Source organism: Pelodiscus sinensis, chromosome 4 (genome assembly GCF_052426305.1).
Source record: "Pelodiscus sinensis isolate ZL-2025 chromosome 4, ASM5242630v1, whole genome shotgun sequence".
NCBI lineage: Eukaryota > Metazoa > Chordata > Testudines > Trionychidae > Pelodiscus > Pelodiscus sinensis.
Genome location: NC_143055.1, coordinates 16525266 through 16549972, shown reverse-complemented (window position 1 = coordinate 16549972; position 24707 = coordinate 16525266). Strand labels below are relative to the sequence as shown.

The following is a 24707-nucleotide window of genomic DNA, read 5'->3' as shown; positions in this document are numbered from 1 at the left end:
TGGAAATGTATCATTAGGCTCAACTGGGACATTGCTGTACTTGGGAAGGGACAGAAAGCTGCTCTCTACAAAGACGGTGCTGGCCCTTGTTGCCTGCAAAGGTCTGAAGGCACTTTTCACCATCTATGATGGAGTTGGATCAGTATCCCAGGCTCTTGAGAGTTGAAGCCACGGGGGAGGAAAATCCCTCAGTCCCTCTCCTTGGCATCGGCAGTAGAGATGTTAAATATTGACTCACTGACAAATCGACCAATCGATGCATTTCACATCGACTATTTGATTAATCGATAGGGCGCCTCTGCCTTTGAAGTGAGCTCGCGACCCCCCCGCGTTTCAAAGCGGCAGCACCATGTGCAGCCCAGGGTCTCCAAGTGGCACGGCGGCTTTGAAGTAACCTCCCCCCCCCCCCCCCCGCTCTTTCTGAGAGAGGCAGCATGGGGGGGGGGCTTGTAGACTTAACTATCAGTCAACCAGCCTTTCACATCCCTAATCGCCGGCCCCTCTGAGGCCATGGGGGGCGGTTCCCCTAACCAGCCACCAGCAGCACCCGGGACACCTGAGCAGGGGGTGGGAAAAGGGGCGCTGTGAGCCTCCCCCCCCCCACCATCCACCCTCCTTATAGGCTCGCATCATTGGCAGGCTCTGGCCTGGTTGCCACCGCGCATGCGTACACCAGTGGTAGGCGTCGACATCTAATCTGAGGTAAGGAATTACACGCATGCGAGGAAAACCCGGGAGACTGGCCTTTTGCGGTTTCATCCGGGGACAGTATGACGTTGGAAACTCAGACAGAGCATGCGCAGTACCTCCTTAACCGACGCCTTTCCCTCCTGTCTAGCGGAAGCGCATGCGCAAATGTACTATGTATGGCCGCTGTGCCTTCTGGGAGTTGTAGTCCGGAAAGGCCCATTCAATTGGGCACCGCTGCGGTGTAAGCGCTCCCCCGGCGAGCTCGTCCCCTGTGGGCGGGGTGAGTGTGTCGTCCGGCCCTATGGCGGCGGAGGTGGGAGGTCAGCGGCCTGCAGCTCCGGCCAATGGGAGGATCGTGTCTAGAGGGGGCGGAGCTCGCTGTGTTTTGTTCAATTGCCATTGAGAAGCGTTGTTCATATGCGGAGGGAGGCGGCCCGGGCAGGCTTTGGAAGGCAGGTACCTGGGGGGCGGCGTGGGAGCCCGGGAGGGAGAGCGGCGGGGACAGGCACAGGCGGGGGGGCAGGCGCAGATAAATCCGGGAAGGGGGGCGAGGTGCGAGCACAGGACTGCTCTGCCCGGGGGCGGGCGCGGGGCCGGGCACAGGTCTCTGCCCGGGGGGGGGGGGGACAGGCGAGGTGCAGGTCTCTGCCCGGGGGGGGGGGGGACAGGCGAGGTGCAGGCTCTGCCCGGGGGGGGGGGGGACAGGCGAGGTGCAGGTCTCTGCCCGGGGGGGGAGGGGGCGGGGGGGGGGGGGACAGGCGAGGTGCAGGTCTCTGCCCGGGGGGGGGGGGGGGCGAGGTGCAGGTCTCTGCCCGGAGGGGGGGGGGGACAGGCGAGGTGCAGGTCTCTGCCCGGGGGGGGGGGGGACAGGCGAGGTGCAGGTCTCTGCCCGGGGGGGGGGGGAGGCGAGGTGCAGGTCTCTGCCCGGGGGGGGGGGGAGGGAGGTGCAGGCCCCCGGGGGGGGGGGGCAGGCGAGGTGCAGGTCTCTGCCCGGGGGGGGGGGGACAGGCGAGGTGCAGGTCTCTGCCCGGGGGGGGGGGGACAGGCGAGGTGCAGGTCTCTGCCCGGGGGGGGGGGGGACAGGGAGGTGCAGGCTCTGCCCGGGGGGGGGGGGACAGGCGAGGTGCAGGTCTCTGCCCGGGGGGGGGAGGGACAGGCGAGGTGCAGGTCTCTGCCCGGGGGGGGGGGGGGGGGGCAGGGACAGGCGAGGTGCAGGTCTCTGCCCGGGGGGGGGGGGAGGGGGGACAGGCGAGGTGCAGGTCTCTGCCCGGGGGGGGGGGGGGGGGACAGGCGAGGTGCAGGTCTCTGCCCGGGGGGGGGGGGCAGGGTCTCTGCCCGGGGGGGGGGGGACAGGCGAGGTGCAGGTCTCTGCCCGGGGGGGGGGGGACAGGCGGAGGGGGGGGGGGACAGGCGAGGTGCAGGTCTCTGCCCGGGGGGGGGGGGGACAGGCGAGGGGGGGGGGACAGGCGAGGTGCAGGTCTCTGCCCGAGGGGGGGGGGGGGACAGGCGAGGTGCAGGTCTCTGCCCGAGGGGGGGGGGGGACAGGCGAGGTGCAGGTCTCTGCCCGAGGGGGGGGGGGGGACAGGCGAGGTGCAGGTCTCTGCCCGGGGGGGGGGGGGACAGGCGAGGTGCAGGTCTCTGCCCGGGGGGATGGGGGACAGGCGAGGTGCAGGTCTCTGCCCGGGGGGGGGGGGGGACAGGCGAGGTGCAGGTCTCTGCCCGGGGGGGGGGGGGGGGGGACAGGCGAGGTGCAGGTCTCTGCCCGGGGGGGGGGGGGGATGCAGGAGGGGGGGGACAGGCGAGGTGCAGGTCTCTGCCCGGGGGGGAGGAGGGGGGGGGGGGGGGGGGGGGGGGGACAGGCGAGGTGCAGGTCTCTGCCCGAGGGGGGGGGGGGACAGGCGAGGTGCAGGTCTCTGCCCGAGGAGGGGGGGGGGGGGACAGGCGAGGTGCAGGTCTCTGCCCGAGGAGGGGGGGGGGGACAGGCGAGGTGCAGGTCTCTGCCCGGGGGGGGGGACAGGCGAGGTGCAGGTCTCTGCCGGAAGAGGAGGGGGGGAACAGGCGAGGTGCAGGTCTCTGCCCGAGGGGGGGGGGGGACAGGCGAGGTGCAGGTCTCTGCCCGAGGGGGGGGGGGACAGGCGAGGTGCAGGTCTCTGCCCGAAGAGGAGGGGGGGGGACAGGCGAGGTGCGTGCAGGTCTCTGCCCAAGAGGAGGGGGGGGGACAGGCGAGGTGCGTGCAGGTCTCTGCCCGAGGAGGAGATGGGGGCAGGCAAGGTGCAGGTCTCTGCCCGAGGGGGGGGGGGGGGACAGGCGAGGTGCAGGTCTCTGCCCGAGGAGGGGGGGGGGACAGGCGAGGTGCAGGTCTCTGCCCGAGATGGGGGGGGGACAGGCGAGGTACAGGTCTCTGCCCGAGGAGGGGGGGGGGGACAGGCGAGGTACAGGTCTCTGCCCGAGGAGGGGGGGGGGGGGGACAGGCGAGGTGCAGGTCTCTGCCCAAGGGGGGGGGGCAGGCGAGGTGCAGGTCTCTGCCCGAGGAGGGGGGGGGGGACAGGCGAGGTGCAGGTCTCTGCCCGAGGAGAGGGGGACGGACAGGCGAGGTGCAGGTCTCTGCCCGGGGAGGGGGGGGGACAGGCGAGGTGCAGGGCCGGATGCAGGACTCTGCTGGGGGGGGGAAACAGGCGAGGTGCAGGGCCGGGTGCAGGTTTCTGCCCGAGGGAGGGGAGGAAAATGCGAGGTGCAGGTATATGCATGGGTGGGAGGGGGGATACGGGCGAGGTGCAGGGCCAGTCACAAGTCTGTTGTGGTGGGGGAGCAGGGGAACAGGTGGGGTGCAGGTCTCTGCCCGGGGGGCAGGGGAGAACAGGCAAGGTGCAGGTCTCTGCCCAGAAGGGAGGGGGGAAGACAGGCGAAGTGCAGGTCTCTGCCCGGGGGGGGGGGGGGGGGGGGGAACAGGCGAGGTGCAGGTCTCTGCCCGGGGAGGGGGTGGGGGGGACAGGCGAGGTGCAGGTCTCTGCCCGGGCACGGGGGAGACAGGCGAGGTGCAGGGCCGGATGCAGGACTCTGCTGGGGGGGGAACAGGCGAGGTGCAGGGCCGGGTGCAGGACTCTGCTGGGGGGGGGGGGGGAAACAGGCGAGGTGCAGGGCCGGGTGCAGGTTTCTGCCCGAGGGAGGGGAGGAAAATGCGAGGTGCAGGTATATGCATGGGCGGGAGGGGGGATACAGGCGAGGTGCAGGGCCAGGCACAAGTCTGTTGTGGTGGGGGAGCAGGGGAACAGGTGGGGTGCAGGGCAGGGTGCAGGTCTCTGGCGATGTTGGGGGGGGGGGGAGTAGGGAACAGGTGAGCTGCAGGGCCGGACACAGGTCTCTGGTGGTGGGGCGGCGGGTAGGGAATAGGCGAAGTGCAGGGCTGGGTGCAGGTTTGTGCTGGGGGGGAGGGAGGGCTGACCACAGGTCTATGGCAGTTGGTTTGCGGGGAAGGGAAGGCAAGGTGCAGGGTCGGGCACAAGTCTCTGCCCGGGAGCGGGGGGGGGGGGGGACAGGGACGGACAGGCAAGGTGTGGGGCCAGGAACAGGTCTCTGGGCAATGGTTAGGAGGAAAAACAAGCGAGGTGCCAGGCCAAGCACAGGTCTATGGGAGGTGGGATGGGGAGAGAAGAGGTGAGATGCAGGAATGGGGAGAAGAGGGATGAGGTTGGGAGTGGAGAGTAGATGAGGTGCAGGACTGGGCACAGATCTCTGGGCGATCGGGGGGGAGGTGAAGGACTGGGCACAGATCTCTGGGCGATGGGGGGGGGGGAAGAAGAGGTGAAGTGTAGGGCTGGACGTGGGTCTCTGGGCAAAAGATGGGCAGGGGGGAAAATAGGCGAGGTGTGGGCTGGATGCAGGTCTCTGAGCAATGGGGCTTGTGCTGCCCCCAGGCACTGGCTGTGTTTGGGGGGCAGATATCGTGGCCCTGGCATAGATAATGATGCCTTATGGAAAGAGCAGATTTCAGGGCTGGTGGGGCGGAGAGGGCACAGACAGTGGGGCATGCACAGTGTGTGTTGGGGGTAGGAGCATGCACAGATACGACTGTGGAGCTGGCCACAATACCATCTTTTTGAGGGATTTGTGGGAGTCGGCTGTCGGAATGGCCACAAACGATTGTGGTGGGCTTGGCTTTTTGGGCACAGGGGCTTGTGTATTGGCTAATAGGCAGCGATGTCAGGGTAGTAAGGCAGCTGCTTGGTTCTTCTGCCTGAGTAATTGGGGAAGAGCACACAAGTGCTGGCTGACAGGGTTGGTCAGAGAAGCCCTACTTCATTTGATGGGAGGAGTGCTCCTGATCCGTACTGCCCCAATTCTGAGACGTGAAAGGAGGGACTTGTATGTCTGCACTGCACAGGATAGAGGGTTTGAGAGTGTGTGTATTCATGTACACTGAAGGGGTGGCTCAGTTCTTGTGTAGAAGTGGGGGAGATCATGTAGGGTCTGCTAGTATGTAGAGTAACAGGTAACCACTGAACATTACCTATTTGTTGAGGGTATGATGCTACACTTGTGGTTGTAAATTGCCAGTGTTGTTTATAAGGAGTAGCATTTAACATAACTTCTAGTCTTGATTAACAATTTTCAGTTATACTAGTTTCTAATAGTTGTATCTGGTGCCAGGTTTAATGCAGGCTCAGAATAGAAGTTCACTTCCTACCATCATTTCATCTGTTTGCATTTGCTTTATAGTAGGAATGGAAACAAACTACATTTTGGCAGAACAAAAATGTAGTAACATCAATAATTACTGCTTAGATTAAAATTAGGTTTTATGTACCGCATTGTTAAAAGTTAGATGATAAAGTTGCTCCTCTAGGCAGAGTTCTCTGGCCTGTAGGTAAATGTGTATTTGTATATGAATTTTGCAAAGAGAGACTTCTTTGGTGTCCATGTAAACTCTAGCTCTGAGCACATACCTTTGTATTTTGAAATAAAATATATATTCTGAAATATTTCAAGAGCTAAATATTTACTCCTTCAGCAGTTAAGAGGCATATGCAGAGAAACAAAGTTGTTAATATAGCACACCTCTTTAATATCAGTATTTGTCTTTTTGCAATCATTCCAAATGTTGTTTTTGATAAGTTGCCTATGTGTTGTGGTAAATTAAGATGTGGTGTAACTGTAAGATTATTATGAAAAACTTACAATGGCTGTATCTCTCTTCCAAACTGAGGTTTAAGTGCAATGAAATTTGTTCTCTTCAGTCACCCAAGTGACCAGCAAAAATCAGTTGCCTAGTAGAAGAGATCTTTAAAGATCAAATAAAATTGTACTGGAAACCTTGCACACTCCAAAGAGGTAACTTAAAGATTAGGTGGAGGTTTGCTGGAGAGGGCCCTATATTTTGCTAGTGCATCTATCTTTTTCTAAACTTTTGCTCACTTCTAAAAATAAAGCCCTTTTTAAAATTACATAATATATCTTTCCTCACTGTTCCAGTAAATAGCACTTTCAAAAATAGAATGCTTTATAGTGGTTACAGTACTTTAGATAGTCTGATGGAGAGGAACCTAAACTGTTCATGGGAAATTGGAACAGATGGATGCTGTTTTTGGTTTGGTTTTAGATGTGCAGTCTTGACCAGCTGGCAAAGCTATGCTGAGGCCTACAACTCATTTTTTTTGGTCTACTTTGTTTACATTAAAACTAAGTCCTGTGAGGAGGAGTTCTAGGTTTCATTGTTGTATTGCCCTGAAATTTAGATATTTTTGCAGTATTAAAATATGAGATTATAAAAATAGCTTTGAGCACAAATCTCTGAGTATGTTGGGTAAGCAAAATAATTTGAAGATGTGTTAATTATATATTGTATTTATGTCATGTGAATTGAATTCTCAATGTCCGGGGAACATCATTCTAAAAAGCCTCCATATTGAAGCATGGAGTTTAAGTTGGGGATTGTATTAAAAGTTTAAATGATTATTGGAGCTTTTCAGGCATAATAAGCTCATGATTGATTAAGCTGAATAGATTCCATTTAAAAAAAAAAAGTCCTAACTTACACGTCCTCCTGTAAGCAAATCTGTATGGGGAGGGGACGTGGCTAACAACTATTCATAGTATGTAGAATCAGATACTTTCAATGTAAACTAGTCTGTTTTAAAATGGCTGTTGTACATTGCTAATTGACTTTTAAAATAAGATTGCTGCTTTATATCAAATCCCTAGGAGTCGATCCATATTTTTTTGTCTAGACGATTTTTACTGTTCTCTTGACATATAAACTTATACTCGACTGCAGTTTTCATTAGTGTATGTGTATATATAAGTACATTATGTTTATGTTCATAGACAGAAAGTATCTGGCTGTTATTATTTTGTTAACACTTGGTTCGGTGATAACGGGTGAGCCATATGAAAAACTTTTTTACAACATTTTATGTTGAAATAACCTGATAATATTATGTAGGCCTCAGTTACAAAAAACCAGAAGCTGTTTGTGTCTAGCCTAACTTGTAGTATCCTATGACTTAAAATTTTTAATGTAATAATTTGTTCGCTTACTACAAGTTGCAAAATACTGTAATGAATTCCCATATTCGGCAGTTATTCTCTTTGACACTTTTGTGAAAAGTATTATGATTTGGATGGTAAGGGGAGAAGTATTTTCATTTTTTTCTGCATTAAGTATTAGAAATCCAGTTTGTATGTTAAACTTTTTTGTAAAGTTTAATTGATGTGACTGGAAGCTTAATGTGACAAAGCAATGTCATAGTAATACTCATTTTTTAAACCATAATATGTGTTGCTTAGAATGATCTTTCCCCAAATTCCTCTTGAATCTGGTAGCCATTGTTGGGGTTTTGTGCCCCCCCCCCCCAACATTCCTTTGTGTTAACAGCAATGATGGCAGTTTTAGTCGCCTCCTGTGGCTTGATAGATTATTCCCTTTAGAAACATGTACTTAAAACTTTCCATCCTTGATTTTTGTTTCTTCAATAAACTTTATTATTCTACTTAGAGTTGTATTTTAGGAATCTGGGGTTTTTTTGTTTGCTTTTTTTTAAATAGTAAGGTAAGTTGTCTTGTCAGACTATGTTAGAGGTAGGTGGTGGAGGGTTTATATTTTCATTTTCTTTTAATATTTTAAAACACACACACGTGTTCTTTGCACGTTTGAGGGAGATGATGAGAATATTAAGACATAAAAGGATCCTTTTGTTTGCGCATGAGTTGTAGTAAGTTCCTATTTTCTCCTAAGGAATCTGAATTATAGCATGTCATAGTTTTTTAAAAGTTTAACTTGAATTTTCCTATATTTCTATAAAAGTACTATATAACCAAAGACTTCTATAAAGTATTTTTTAAATATGTAATTTATTATGCTCTCTTTTAAGGAACTAGATTTTTGTCTAGTGTTTGCTGTAAGATTTTTACTACTTAGTTGTAAATATTTTCACCCTTAGAGCTCTGTGTGGATATGAAATTGGTATCTGCATCTGCAAAAATGAGCTGCGGGGAGCTGTGGATTTGCAGGGCTGTATACAATGCTGTCATTCGATTTTATGTAGATACACAATGGGATAATCAAAATTATCAGATATCTAACATGGAATATTATGAAAATGGCTCATGCCTCTTGTCTGTCTCCTATTTAATAGCTAGCATCTATATTTTCACAGGCACACCTGTAGCATCTTTATAGTGTGGCAAAAACATTGCTGTTTATCCAGTTAAACACTTTTTTTCTCAACATCATAGCATCTAAAGAGGCAGTCAGTGATTAATATGTATATTATCCTGTAGAATAAAAAGTAGGTCCATCTATTTGGGAAATCCTGGGGGAGTCATTTGTTATAAAATAGTTCATGCTAATTATACAGAGGAAAAAAGTTATTCAAATGAGGAAACAGAGCAAAAATAATAACTGTGCTAACAATATGTAGCTCCTAATACAGGTTGAACCTCTGTGGTCCGGGACACTCTGGCCTGGTACCATCCATAGTCCAGCAGGACCACGGATGATGCAAGACCAGAGATCTGTGAGTGGGAGAGGAGCTGGGAGTGCAGTGCCGTGGCTGGTAAGGAGCTGGGAAGCTGGCGGTGCAGAGGCTGTGGGTGTGGTGGTTGGAGGGGAGCCTGGCTGCATCTGCTGATGAACCAGGAAGAGCCTGGAGTCCATCGCCAGAGGAGCCGGTATTGACCTTCCCTGACCAGCAAAATCTCTCGTTCGGGTCTGGTTAGGCCTAAGGATGTTAAGGACTAGTCGACTATCCAATAAGCAAATGCTTATGAGATAAGTCAGTCGACTAGTTGATTTCTCTCCTCCTGACTCCGATAGAGGCAGCCAGAGGGGGAGGGGAAGGAAGGGTACTTCAAAGCAGCAGCACCACACAGCTGATCCCTGGCTCAGCTGTGTGGTGCTGCTCCTTTGAAATTCTGCCTTGACATTTCAAAGCAGAGCCTAGGATCAGCTGAGGAGTCCCCAGCTGACCCTGGGCTCTACGTGGCATTTCAAATCAGCAGCGCAGCATGGAGCCTGGGATCAACAGGGACACTGAGTCCCCTACTGATCCCAGGCTCCAGGAGGGTGCTTCCGCTTCAAAATGCCCAAGTGTTCCCTCTGGGGACTCTTGTACATCCGTGTGCAGCACGGAGTCAGTAGGACTTCCCCCTGGCTCTGGGCTGCACGCACATTCCCAGTGTGGGCTGTTGTACATCTCAAAGGAGGAATGCAGAAGTGTCTATCGACTAGTTATTGGAAATTCCATTGACTACTTGACTAGTGAATTAACCACTAGTTATCGTTAGCTGGGTTCTGAGGGTGCCGGACCTGTAGTGCATATCTGTTGCAGTTGCCAATAGTTGGTTGATTGTATTGGTGAAGTGGTTACAATACCTGAGGAGCAGTGATTTGTACTGGCAGCTTTTTGTTTTTATAGATGTCTTGAGCAGTGGTTCCCAACCTTTTTCAAATGGGGACCCATTTTGACAATTCAGGGAGACTTGGTGACCCAAGGCAATTAAAAAATGGGGGGAGAAGGAAGGGCAGAGTCACCTGGGGAGACACTTGGCAAATCTTTTGAAATATAATGGCGACCCATATCTGGGTCCCGACCCATAGGTTGGGAAACACTGGTCTTGAGGCTTATGTGGTTAACATCCTAGCTGTCAGTGCTTATTAAGTGTTCTTTCATACATTTGTATTACAAAAAAAATTGTATGAGAATGTAGAAGTGGCTATACCGGGTCAGACTAATGGTTAATCTACCCCAATATCCTATCTTCTGCCATTGTCAAGCACTTCTGAAGAAACGAAAGGAGCAGAGCAATTTAAGTGATCCATCCTTTGTCGTCTACTCTCAGCATCTGGTAAACAGAGGTTTAGGGACACTCAGAGCATGGGGTTGTATCCCTGACCATCTTGGCTAGTAGTCATTAATGGACCTATCCTTCATGCATTTATCTAGTTTTTCTTTGAACCCAGTTATAGCCTGGGTCTCAACAAGGATTTCCCCAAGTTGATTGAGTAATGTGTGAAGAAGTTACTTGCTTTAGTTGGTTGTTACTTTCATTGCATGACCCCTGGTTCTTATGTTACACAAAGGGGTACTACTTATTTACTCTTCACACTATTTGTAATTCTAAAGACCTCTGTCATATCTCCCATTAGACTATTCTTTACTGAAATGAATAGCCCTACTGTTTTTAGTCTCTCACATGGAAGCTGTTTCATACCTTTAATCACTTTTGTTGGCCTTTGAACCTTTACAATTCAAATGTATTTTTTTAGGTGATACCATCAGAACTGCACATAGTATTCCGGGTGTGGGTATATCAATCCTGCGCATCAAGTGTATGTTTTCAGAGCACTATCTACAATTACTCCAAATCTTTCTCGAGTATTAACAACTAATTTAAATCCTATGATTTTTGTATGTACGGTTGGAATTAAGTGAAATGGCCTATTCTGGACAAGTCGAGTGAAGTCCGAAAACAGCACAAATAGTGGAAAACATAGATTTTAATGTATACTTTAAATATCTTTCAGTCATTCTTAGTTTTTAATTTAATTGTTTATATGTTTTATATTGGGAAAGATTTTACAAATGAAAGTCAGGACAATTGTGCTTATGTCAGAGGAGTCATGTGGCTTAGGCAGAGTTGTGTCTATAAATGTATTTACATTAAAAGACAGTCTGTTTATCAATAGCATTTTCAGCTGTGGAAGGTTATAAACAGATTAAATTATACTATTACAAATTCCTTTAAAAAGGTTTTGTTGAATGACTAAGACTGAATTGTTAACATACTTATTTTTCACAGTCTGAACTTTGTCCATAATTAACTTTAATCAGTGAAATGGACTCAACAGTTTTACTGCATAGTTCTTAAGCCCTAATTCAACAGTTCCCAAACACTTTCCCTTCATGACACCATTTTTAGATATATTGATTCCCCACACAGCATTTTTAAATGGCATCCTCCGTGTAGCATGACCTCAGCTCACTGTATGTGAAAGGTCATGCTGGGTGCAGGATGCCATTTTACTTAACAAAATGGTGTCGTGTGCACTGCATGATCTTCACATGGGATTGCTGAAAGCCCCTCTGCTGATGGAGCACCCCCACTTCAGGAACTGCTGTTCCAGTGATAACATCCTGCAGTTGTAAGCACTGAAAGTTGAAAATAACTGCTTTATATGTCAGCAACACTTGCTTTGAGTTTCATAAAGCCTTTTTTGTTAAACCTGCTATACTCTTACTTGTTTGAATTGTATGGCCAATACAAGGCTTCTCCAAGGCTCTGATTTTGCAGCTGGATGTGTGGAAGCAGATCCCTGTACTCAATCCTGTTGATTACAGTTGGTCTTCATATGAGCAGAGGGTTCTGCTTGTATAAATCCAGTTACAGGATTAGGGCCTATGGGCACAAAAATTAATCATACTGTTACTTAACCAATAGCACCAAACAAATGCTAGATAGTTGTTTTATAAAAATGTTTCTAATCACAAAATGATGAAACTTCATTTCTGCTGTTTTATGCCAATGGAAGAGTTGTATAGAATTGCAGAAATTCATCAGGCTGTTTTCTGAACTAGGTTTTACATGTTGGAGCCAAACTGAGCTGAGTTGGAGAAATCCATTATAGCACTGAATACACTTTTTGAAGGACATGCATTGTTTGTGTAGTAAGAAGGCAGGATATAATATAGAATAGCTTTGTGATGAATGTTTGGCTCACTTAAACAAAAAAAAATTACCTCATTCCGAAAAATACCAAATTATACAGCCATCACAGGAATTGGTGGTGATGGGAGGATTTCAATTACCCAGACATTTGTTGCAGAAAATAATAAAGCAAGGCACAGATTATCTAGCAAATCTTTGAACTGCATTGGATACAGTTTTTATTTCAAAAGGTGGAGAATGCTATTAGGGAAGAGGCCCTTCTAAATTTATTTTTGACAAATGGGGACTAACGATTGAGAAGTCAAGTGCCAGGCACATTGGGCGAAAGTATCATGAAGTGATAGTTCATTATTCTAATGAATGATTGGAGGGAAAGCTGCAAATTACAGATAATGGATTTCAAGAAGGCATGCTTTAGCAAACTCGGGGAGTTGTTAGGTAAGATCTCATGGGAAGCAAGGGGAAAAGCAGTTCAAGAGAATTGACAGCTCTTCAGAGAGATTAAGATCACAACAGCAAACTCACTGAGCAGGAAAGAGGAAGTATGGCAGAAGATCACCATGTCTCAACAGTAGATCTTTAATCTGAAACTCGAGAGTCGTACAACAAAAGTTGAAAATAGGTCAAATTACAAAGGATAAATATAAAGTGAGACCAAGGCACAGAATGAGAATTTGTTTTTAGCTAGTTTAGAGTGACAATACATTCTACAAATACATTAGAAGCAAGAGGAAGACAAAGGTCAGGGTAGGCTCCTCCACCATTGAATAATGACATGGACCATAACAGAAAATGTGGAAATGATAGAAGTGCTGAATGACTTGTTTCAGTTTTCACCAAAAAGGTTAGTAGTGATTGGGTGTTAAACATAGTGGATGCCAATGAACATAAGGTACAATCTGAGGCTAAAATAGAGAAAGAACAAGTTAAAAATTACTTCTTAGATGTCTTGAAGTTACCAGGGCCTGATAAAATATATCCTAAAATACTAATGAAGCTGACTACTGAGGAAATATCGAGCTGTTAGCAACTATTTTTGATAACTCATGGAAGTTCGAAGTCGCACTAACTCCGGGCTGCATGCAGGTGCCAGCTTTGAAATGCACAAGAGTCCCCAGCGGTGGTTCTTGTATATTTCAAAGCGGCAGCACAGCATGGAGCCCGGGCTCAGTGGGGGAACTTGGATCTCCTGCTGGCCCCAGGCTCCATGCAGTGCTGCCCCTTTGAAGTGCCACACGGAGCCGGGATCAGCTGGGAATTGCGGGGCTCCAGCACAGCATTTCTGTGAAACCTGGGATCATCTGGGGAATCCCCAGCTGACCCGGGCTCCATGCGTGCTGCTGTGTGGCTGCCCCTTTGAAATGCTGAGGTTTTCCAGCTAACTGCAGGTTCTGGGGAAATGCTGAGCAGAACCCATGATCAGCTGGGGCATCCCCAGCTGATCCCGGATTCTGTGGAAATGCCACTCTGAAGCCGAAGATCAGCTGGGAGTCCCCAGCTGACCCCGGGCTCTACATGTGCAGCGCCACACAGCTGTATCTTGATCAGTTGTGCAGCACTGCTGCTTTCAAGTACCCCCTCTTTTTCCCCTTTTGCTGCGTCTCTCTGATAGAGCTGTTAGCAACTATTTTTGATAACTCATGAAAGTTGGAAGTCGCACTGACTCTGGACTGCATGCAGGTGTCGACTAGTTGACTATCAATGATAAGCATTTGCTGATCGGATCATCTACTAGTCTTTACCATCCCTAGGCTGGAGTACCTCCTGCCTGCAGCGGTCACTGTGGAGCTGAGGGAGACCCTTGCCTGCAGTGGTGCAGAGCTGCTCCAGCCCCCATTGGTTAACCATAACTGTTAAATATTCACATTCTTAGTAACAAGTCTTGATGAGAAGAGGTGATTTACTGTATCTTGATTTTGTAAAGGCTTTTGAAACTGTCTCACGTGACCTTTTTTCATAAACAAATGAGCTAATATTAATATATCCTAGATGGAGCTACTCTAAGGTGGGTGCATAACTGGTTGGAAAACAGTTCCCAGAGAGTGATTATCATTTATCAGTGGTTCACAGTCAAGCTGGAGGGGCCCTTTCCTTGGTATCCTATAGACATTGTTCCAGGATTCAGGTTTAGGTAATGTTAGAGAAAACTTACAAAGTACTGAGCTGGGAGGGATAGGCTTAAAATTCAAAATGATCTTGAAAAACAGGAGAACAGGTCTATATCAATAAGGACAAATGCGAAATACTCCACTCTAGAGATAAATAGTTAATTCCACCCCCACAAAATGGGAAATGATTGCCTGCAAAAAAAAAAAAAGAGCTCCAGAAAGGGATCTGGGGGTTGTAGTTATTCACAAGCTAAAAATAAGTCGATAGTGTAATACAGTGCCCCTTAAACTTAGCAGCATGCCTCCCTATGTGGCATGAAGGAATGTGTGGAAGGAAATGGCAGAGGTGGAAGAAGCACCACGCTGCCCTAGTTGCAACCCCGATTCCAACTGTGGTTCCCAACCATGGTTCCCATGGGGAAGTGGGCTGGGGAGGACAGGTTTCATTATGGGTAAGGAGGGCAACAAAAAGTTTGCGGGGGGGGAGGGGGACCAATCGTGTAAAATCTGCACTCTCACAAAAGCAAACAGTATTAGGGATGTTAAGAAGTGGGTATTTCACTAATTGATACAATTTGTATCAAGTACACAATTAGTTGATAAGGGAAGACGTTGACAGAAGCAGCAGCATGGGGGGAGAGGGAAGGTGGCACCACAGAGTGCTGGGGGGAGCATGCTTTTCAGCCAGCTTCTTCCCACCCCACCCTTGGTACTGGCTCCTGCTTCCCTATCCCCTTGCTGCCTCTGATACAGAGGCAGCAAAGGGGGAGAAATGCAAGTAGTCAACTCAGCTAACCGATAAGCCTAGGCTTATCAGTTACTCGACTACTCGCTTACATCCCACAACTCTTGTTTAGGGATGTTGTAGTAGGAGTGTTATAATCAAGCCATGATAGAGATGTTAACGGTTACCAGTTAACTGCAACAGCTCCCCCTCCTGAGCATCTGGTCTGAGTTTTAAATGAAGAACATGCAGGAGAGCCACCTGCTCCCCCATGCTGTTGCCTCTGTATCACTAGCAAGAGTTTTATTCCCCATCCACGTGTCGTACGCTGTTGTAAATGCGGGGTCGAGGATGTAAGTTGTGGGATTTCGGCCCCTTCCGCACTTACGGAAAAGGTCTTAAGTCAGGCTGTCATAAAGCATGTGCCTCCTGTACACTTCTGTATCTTGGAATTAGAGATCTGAATTTCAGAGGTTTATTTGTCCTTATCCTACTGTCTTTCAGGAATCAAAAGAAACTTGATATAGAAATATGTGATCTGAATTTCTTCCTTTGTACAAATAAATGAATTTCTAGAACTCTTAATGCAGTGGTGAGATTTTAATTGCACATAAATCAACCACTTTAAAGTTATGGTGTTCTCAAAGTTATTTGTTACATGAGATCTTTGTTTTTTATATTGCTGTAGTTGGTATTAGAATTTTGATAAATACTTTTATGTAGCCATGTACATTCAGACAAAATGTGTGGGTGCGAAAAAGCAGAGTGACTGTGGGAGACATTCTTTTGAATTATGCCTGGCTTTGGGTTTGTAAAACTAGCTTTAATGTTGTATTCATTTAGTTTTAAATATTCTATTAATGAAATGCAAAACAATACTACTAGTCATAGTTTGTTGGGTTTTTTTTACATATCCCTCACTAGTGTGACTGGAATTTTTTTTTAACTTTTTCTCCCCAGCCCCCCACAATGTCTTGATCATGGTGCTTCCCATCCTCCCCACTTTTATTTCCCCTATTTGATTGGGAAGTGTATAATGGCTTTCTGATTGCAAGTTTTCTGTTGACTTGGAACTTTTTTTTTTTAATTTTGGAAAGGTGGAACTATAATATACTTGCCTTTTTCAGTGTCTCCTGATAGACAAGAACTCACACGATATGTTTTGTTTGTTCCATCAAGATCTGCTGCACTGGCAAGTTCTCAGAGCTTAAGAACTATCCCTAACTGCATAAAATGGAGCAGTTTGTATCCATCCTGATCCTAGATATGGAGGGTCAGGCGAGAACTATGGGACACAATGTGTACAGCTCTGTCTTAATTTGAGCAGAAATCTTTGAGACTAAATGGAGCTGTGTCCTGTAACCTCCATTGGCCATATCCCCATATGAAAGTTGGGGGTGGCCCAATTTAGCCACAGGCTCTTCTTATGCCATTTTAGTGAATTGTTTGCCTTCATATAATGCATGGTATCATAACCCTTCCAAAAGGAATTTCTGTCTTCCTAACATACTTGAGAAGGGTGTACTTTTCCCAGTAAGAACTTGTGGAATAGCACTATAAAGTTATTAAACTTTTGTACACCGCGACCTGCTGGTTGTGACATCAAATAGAGTAATATATATTTAGGAACTGTGATTTGAGTCTAGATTAATAAAAACTGCACATGGTTCACCTGCCAAAGTTTGTCAAAGACTGCCCAATTTTGCAAGTCTATCACTCTATTTCCAGCAGTTATTTTCACTATATATTTGCATTATAGTTGTGTGCGGAAGAAGCCCTAAGTATTAGGTGCTATACATGGGAATAGACAGTCCTGGCTGCAGTGCTTTCAGTCCAGTTCCAGGCAAGACATGAGTGAGACAAGTTAAAAAATTGGGGTGAAGGAAGAAAGAAGAGGAATGATTATAAGATCACACAGGTACTAATGTGCACTGGTTTAAATGTTGGGCTAATTTCTTTTACTGTAGAATAAATACCTAAAATTTTCTGTATTCATTTGCTGTAGGAAGGCATTCTGAAAAGGGAAGAGAGCCCAGATTTGTGTGTAATGTATATAACTCAGAGATTGTGTCCCTTAGAACAAATATCATTTGATAGGTATAATGGTAGAATTAGTGCCCAGAGAAACAGATTTGAAAAATTGGCCAACTGTTTTGCTGAGTAGTTGTGGTGGAACACATCTGGATGGCTTCACAGGTGTGCCTTTTTTCCCCCCTCTTCCCTGTCTAGTGCTATTGCTGTAAATAGTCCTGTTTAATAGTTAGGGTGTGTCTAGACTACAGAGTTTTGTCGACAAAAGACCACTTTTGTCGACAAAACTATACCTGCATCTACACTACCGCTGAGTTCTGTCGACATAACGTCGACAGAACTCAGCAGTTTTGTCGACACTGGTAAACCTCATTTTACGAGGCATAACGCCTTTTGTCGACAGAGTTCTGTCGACAGAAGGTTTTATTGCATCTAGGGTTGTGTCTAGACTACAGGGTTTGGTGACAAAGCAGCTTGCTTTGTCGACAGAACTGGATGTAGTCTAGATGCTCTTGGTCAACAGAAGCTTTGTCGACAGAATCTGTCGACAAAACTTCTGTCGACAAAAGCCTGTAGTCTAGACGTACCCTTAGACAGGAAACTTGTGTACTCCTAATAAAAGAGATTACCTCACCTACCTTCTCCCTCTGAACTATAAGGGATTATATTTAACCATTGATAGGTACTCTACCTTTTATTCTCTTGTGACCCAGTGTTCCCTGTAATATTTTCTATTCATTTGTGGATTTTTTTTCATACATGTGAAGAATATTTTTTTGTGTGTGCGCCAAGTTGTGTGAATTTGCACTACCAGTGGAAACAAAAAACCTAGCTGTGGGGCACTGCTAATCAGATGGGCAGTATTTGAATCGCTCGTAATCGGTATGCTTTTGCAGACACTCACAGGGGACACTGCTTGTGACAAGGAATGTAAATGCGTAGTCGAGTATATAATTAACCCCGAGTATGCAATTAACCGATAGGCCTAGGCATGAGGCTTACAGGATCTGATGACAAAGGATGCTGGGGTCGGCTGATCCCCGTCTAGACTACTGTGCTGTGCCAAAAATCAGCTGATCAGCACAGCGCGGCGGCCATTTTGCTGTAAATGAAGGAGCGATTTAAATAATCATCTTTGCTATGTCTAGTAAACTCATCTACATGGCTCTGTCGATGGAGCCATGTAGTCTAGACACACCCTTCGAGACTAATAAATCTGTTGAGGTTTTGTAGGGGAAAAACCCACTTCATCAGATGAATTGGAGTAGAAGTTAGTTATATAAGGAAGAAGTTGCTTGTGTTAGGATTTAATTTAAGATTAAATTCTCCTCTGAGTCTCGATCTGTAAAATGGGGCTACATCACTAGCACTGTGTAATATCTAGTTCAGTTACTTTCCAAAGTGGAAGGTCACATATATTACAGCCAAGCAGTTGGGTATAAGTTTTTATTTCATTGTGAGGAGAATTTTCCCAAACCTATGCCAGAGAATAAGCTAAGATACTACATCGCTGTCTGAAGTGCTGGTTCTAGAACTATAGAAGAAAAATCTATATAGTCATTCTAGGGACTGCACATGGTTTTGAAGCAAAAGTCCCAGTGTGTTGATGTAAAATTCCTTAATGCCATGGAAGATATTAAACTGATACTTTCTGAAGTACAGATGTAAAATTAAGTGTGGTAGATGTGATTTCTCTAATGCTATAATGTCTCCATGTGAAAACATCAAACTAGGTATGTTATGACTTAAGTTTTCATTTGAAAGGCAAATGGGTGACTTTTTATATTAAACTTTACTAGCCATTTGGGGAACAGGAAATAATGGTAATATTGGTGTTTTGATGGAATTGCATCCATCTCAGGTTAAGGATGGTAAATGTGATTATCTGGCTGATCATACAGTCGATACAATTTATATCGACTGTACAATTAGTTAAGCTCCACTGTGTAGAGCTGCAGCGGGGGTAGCTCTAGGAGCCGACTCCAGCTGGGAATGAGCATTGCTGGCTCTGGAGCCACTTGCGCTGCAACTCTGTATTTTAAATGTAGTAAGAGCTGCTGGGCTCTTACTACATTTAAAATGAGGTGGCGCACTGATCAGCGCTAGCCCAGACTACTCGGTCCTGGCTCGCGCTGAGTCCAGCAGCCCCTGTTTGTGGCGGACAGGGTTGTTCACCACAAATAGGGGCTGGTGCTGGAGCAGTCTCTGTTCACAGTGACCAGCCCTGGCACCAGCCCCTGTTTGCAGGAGCCCCTGTCCGCGAGGGGCCCCTGGCTCCCTGCTGGGACCCCTGTAGACAGGGGCTGCTTTGCAGTAGCATCTCCTATTCCACCCCTCTGCTGCCTCTGGTAGAGGCAGCGGGGGGGGGGGGGCCAGGTGGCACCCGGGAGACAGTGCTGGGGGGAACTGGCTTTTAAGCCGGTTCTCTTCCCACCCACCCCCCAGCACCAGCTTCTTTCCACCCCTTGCTGCCTCTTAGAGTGCCTCCTGACATTTCTGCTTTTGAAATGTACAAGAGGTCCAGAGGGCTCTTGTACATTTCAAAAGTAGAAGCAGGGGCAGTGGGAAAGGCCTGAAGGGAGACTCAAACAGTTTCTGCTCTCTGTGCCTGTGCCTGCCTTGCCCTCTGTGAGACAGTGCTGGGGGCAGCTGGCTTAAAGCTGGTTTTTCCCCAGCTCCTGCTTCTCCCCCCTCACTGCCACTTTCTGATAAAGGCAGTAGAGAAGGGGAAGTGACTAGGTGAATCGTTACTCCACTATCGATAAGCATGTGCTTAGCCGATAGTCGACTAGTCACTAACATTAGTTTGTTTTTGGAAATAAACTAATAGCTTTGGCCCTAATCTTCCTCTATTGAAATTAATGCATGTTTTGCCACAGGTCATGCGGACTAAGTTAGAGTGCATTGTGGTACTGAATTATTTGGATTTATAATAGTGATTCTAAAAAGTCTCAGGAGGTAGCTGTGTTAGTTTATAACTTTAAAAACAATGAGTAGTCCTGTGGGACCTTAGAGACAAACAAAAATATCAATGGTATCATGAGCTTCTGTGGGCAAAACCCACTTCATTATTCTAGTTAATGTTGTCTAGAGCTTCTCATTTAAGGCAAGGATAAATTGCCTTTGTTTAACATACATGTGAGGTTTCTTGGTTTCCAAGTATACCATGTTTACTTTTCAGGAGATAATAGAATCATCTAGGATATTTTCTGGATTAACCATTGTAGCTTCTCTAGAGAAAACTAATCACAGAGGAAATCCTGCCCATTAGGGGATGACGTTTTTTGAACCTTTCTTCTGCCCATAACTTCTTTTTCCCTTGCTGCTTTTTGCTGCCTGCTATGTTGCCTACACCTGTCCAGCATTTCTTTTGTCCTCTTATTGCACCATATCTTCCATTCCTTAGCTGTAACTTTAATCTCCTCTTTTCCCTGACTCCCTGGTGTATGCTCTAGCCCTACCAGTTTTTTTTATTCTTGCTCCTGTCCCGGAGTGTATGCTATATCCCCTTAATGTGCCCAACCTCCTTTATGTATCCATTTGCTATCTTTCCACCTCATCCATGTCACTCCACCATTTGCTTGCTTATGCAACATCTTCTGTTATTCCTACCACTCAGATATAATGTCCAAAAACATTTGGATTTGTCTCCAAGGCAAATTCCTTTTTGTTTCCAATATAAATAACCCCCAATATAAACTAATTTGTTTCTCATTAGTGTTTAAGGGCCTTGCTTTGCTAGATAATGTACAAACTCTTAAAATAACTCCTGCCTTGAAGTGTATACACGTAAATATCCAGCTCCTCAAAACTTCACTCAAATGCATGCAATCCGAATTCCAATTTCTGGTGTTCTCAGATCACAACAGATTTTTTTCAGAAGGGTATCTGTTACCAGGAGACAGTCTTGCTGAGTTTGGAGTTAAGGGGTGTGTGTGGGGGTGGGGGTGCGTGGGAGAGGGTGGGGAAAATGGGATTGTTGGATTTGTCCTTTCTTAGGAATTGGAGGTGCCTGAAGTGTGTGGTTGTAGGTCAGAGAAGAAATGTAAACTGTAGCTGAGACCATTCAAACTCTCATAGTGTGTGAATTGAGTTTTGTTTGCATGTTAATCTAAGAAGTCACCATTCAATATTTAATGTGTTTAATTTTGAGGAAATATGCTCAGCTTTACTTCATAGTTAATGACGAATTAATTCTTGTGTAACACTGATTTAATTAGCCTAAATTTTAAATAGATGACTGTCTACACTAGAGACCTTACAGATATACTGCTATAGCTGTGCCATTGTAGGATTTCTTGTGCAGCTCCTGTATCCCAGGGCTCTCCCATCGATATAATTAAACCACTCCCAGTGAGCAGCAGTAGCATACTAACACTTATATGTATGGTAGGACGTGTAAGTGTGGAGTAGAGGTTGGCTGCTTCATCTTGCATCTCTCCTGTATATCTGCTTTTTCCTGTTTGTAACTTATAAGCCCTTATCCTGCCTGAATGTGGATTTGTGTTTTTTCTTCTTCCATCACCACTTGTGTTAAGGTGCATCTGGAACACCTCATCTACAAATATGATTTTCCTGTATATTAAGCCAAAAGGGAGGGCATCATAAGGCTTTCCTTCCAATCATTAACCCTGGCTATCTTCTCTCCCTCTTACCTCCTCTGCATGGTTTGTCTTGTTCATCTACAGGAAGGGCCTTATCTGTCACTGCTTTCTGGTCACAGGTCATCAAGGACTAGAAAAATAGGTTTCTGCCTCCCACCTCTCTTCCCCTCCCATAAAAGTAGTCACCTCCATTGAAAACAGGATCTTTCACCTGCACCTTTAATAAAATCCTAGTTAGGTCTCATTCATTTGTTCTCTTATTTTGCAATAGTGTATGGTCCCAGAAAACATGTCCATTTCCTTTTGTGCTAGGTGCTCCACATAGGAGGGGTGCTATCTGTGCCCAGAAGAACTTGCAGTGTAAAACCATGATTGCATAGAGGAAGGCTGCCCATATGGGTCAGCTTATCTGTACAGAGTCCTCTTCACTGTTTTGGCTCCAATTAGGTGTACTGTAGAGGGACCACCACTACAGATTATCTTGCAGGATTGGAAACTGGTTTAATTTGGCAATCAATAGCATCTAGATATAACATCAGTGTATATATTCTTACTCACAAACAGTTTATTTTAAAATATACTCCTTTGACCTAAAAATTTAAACTTTGTCAGGTGGAGAACAAATTGTGTGATAAATGCACATAGGCTACATATAAAATGGTAAAAGATCACAACCGTATAATTTCTCAAAAGATGTCAAACAGCAATTTTTATTAAGTATGTCTGTAAAGGAAAATTGAAAAACTGATGGGGAAAACGAATGTTTATAATCTAAATTAAACCTGTAAGGAAGGTCTGACTATTGTACCAATGCAATTAGTGTACAAGACTTATGCAAGACTAAGAAATTAGTTTTTGTATCTGACAAGCACTGTGTAAAAAGCAGGTAATGTGGAGGAGAGAAGGCAGAGTTATAGCTGCATGTTCAACCTGAACTTTGTTTCACCATTTAACCTAAAACATGTGCTAAACATAAATAAAGTTATGGTTTTATTGAGTTGGAAATGTAGATCACTTTTTCTCAGCTAATTTGTTTTTATTTACAGGGGAGTAGTTAAAATAAACTTGGAGAGTTTTGCCTTTAACTATATTCTAAATAACATCTGTGATTAAAACTGAAAATTCACCCTCCAGTATTTTTACCCTGCACATTTCATTCCCTTTGGGAAATGCAAAGGGAGTAATTTCACTTTCTGGCTCCCCTCTCTAGCATTATGCTGTGATGTTTAGGATTGCAAATGCCACAGCCAAATGTTTAAATCTAAACATTACTGCATGATTGTGAATTTTAAAAACATAATTCTGTTTTTAAACTTAATAGCTGAAGTTCTGGGCCTTTCAGCATCCCCTGTTAAATATCTAGACCAGTGTTTTCCTTATTTCCTGAGTTAAATTAAATTTTCTTTTTGAAAGTTAACTTTAGTAGTAAACTATAGTTGTTTAGTCTTGATTGAGAGTAAGTTGGGTCGCGGAAGGGAACTGTCTTGTCTGTTGTGCGCTGTATTTTGTATCAGTTGTGTGCACTTTCCAGATAGATGATACAGCAGAGAGCTTTTTTTAAAATAACATGTGCAAGCCTGTAGAGTGTTTTTGTGACTAATCATATATCCATTTGTTCTCCCAAAATGTTTTTTTTTTTTTTTTTTTTTTTTTGGTTGGCTTTTCTGTTAAATAAACTGCAGGAATTTGGAGGACTACTTTTATGTATATGTGCATGAGTGTGTTTAAAATAGTGGTCTCCAACCTTTTTAAGCATGAGGCCATATTTTGAATTTAAGTGCAATCCAGGATCCACCTCAGACCCAAATACCTTTGCCTTGCCTCCTCTATGCCCCTTCTCCGAAGCCCTGCCCCTGCTCACTCCATCCTCCCTCCCCCATCTTCCCTCACTTTCACCAGGCAGGGGCAGCAGGTTGGAGTGCAGGCTCTGGTCTTGGATTAAGGGATTTGGAGTGAGAGGGGCTCTGAGCTTGGGGCAGGCAGCCGGGGTGTTGGGGGGCGGGGGTTCCAGGTGCAAGCTCTGGGAGGGTGTTTGGATGCAGGTGTGCTCAGGGCTAGGGTAGGAGCTTGGTGTGGGGGGGGAGGTTCATGACTGGGATAGGTTTTCGGGATGTGGATTCTGGGCACTGCTTACCTCAGATGGCTCCTGAGCGGTGGTGTAGTGGGGCTAAGACAGGCTCACCCCTACCCTGGCCCTGCACCACTTCCAAAAGCAGCCAGAAAACTCCATCCCAAGTCCTATTGTGCCCATCGCCCTGCTCTGTGGAGATAGGGTGGGAGAGGGGGCACCTTGACATCAGTGCCCCTCTTCTCCCTCCCCTGCCCTGCCCAGCAAGCAGGAGGCTCTTGCGGGGGGGGGGGGGGGGAGGAATCACCAAGCTATAGGGTAGGAGGTGCACAGCAGTTAGGGGGAAGGGCATTTGAAGTGCCTACACTTGATAGCCTCTTGGCCAAATGAGTCAGGATCACTTGTCAGAGGCTCCAAGATCTACTGGCAGATTCTAGTCTACTGGTTGGTGACCACTGGTTTAAAACATATGGAACCGTCCCCCATGCTTTGAACATAAGGACTGCCACATGGACTGTGAAGATACCAGGCTATGGTTCTCTTTTTTTTTTTTTTTTTTTTTTTCCCCCTCCCTTCCCCTTCTCTCCCAAAGCTAAATCTAGATTCCTCAAGAGGAGGATATGTAAACCTTAATGCAGGGCTACTCAACTTTGGAAGCCCTGGGGGCCACAACGATACTCTCAGCACATGCCGAGGGCTGCAACTTAGTGTGGTTGTATATACATGCAAATATATATGCAAATAAATTTTCACATCAATGGGCACTAATACAAAGCACTTCCCACAATGTCCCGATGCTCTAGCACTACCTCCCTGGGGGCTAGAAACGCCGACACCCATACCTATCTGTTCTAGCTAGCCCGTCTACTTACGTCTTTCAATGCTCACCCACCTGGGATTCGCCTCGCCGTTGTGGAGCGTGCTCCCCCTGGAGGCCATGTTCAAGGGATCCCACCTGCAGGGCTGCGTGTTGAATCATAGGACTGGAAGGGACCTCGAGAGGTCATCGAGTCCAGCCCCCTGCCCTCAAGGCAGGACCAAGCTCCGTCTACACCATCCCTGACAGATGTCTATCTAACCTGTTCTTAAATATCTCCAGAGAGGGAGATTCCACCACTTCCCTTGGCAATTTATTCCAATATTTGACCACCCTGACAGTTAGGAATTTTTTCCTAATGTCCAATCTAAACCTCCCCTGCTGCACTTTAAGCCCATTACTCCTTGTCCTGTCCTCAGAAACCAAGAGGAACAAATTTTCTCCTTCCTCCTTGTGACACCCTTTTAGATATTTGAAAACCGCTATCATGTCCCCCCTTAAT

The 24707-nt window shown here is 46.5% G+C and overlaps 1 protein-coding gene across 5 annotated transcripts in view; it reads left to right on the top strand.

Moving 5' to 3' along the window:
• The first annotated feature begins 717 nt into the window (after window positions 1-717).
• FAM53A (family with sequence similarity 53 member A) overlaps window positions 718-24707 on the top strand; it is a 97013-nt gene continuing 73023 nt past the window's right edge. For 3 of the 5 annotated variants that reach the window (XM_075930910.1, XM_075930911.1, XM_075930907.1), the window contains exon 1: window positions 985-1142. The gene's annotated coding sequence lies outside the window, so the exon portion shown is untranslated. The other 2 variants (XM_075930909.2, XM_075930908.1) reach the window with 2 other exon arrangements.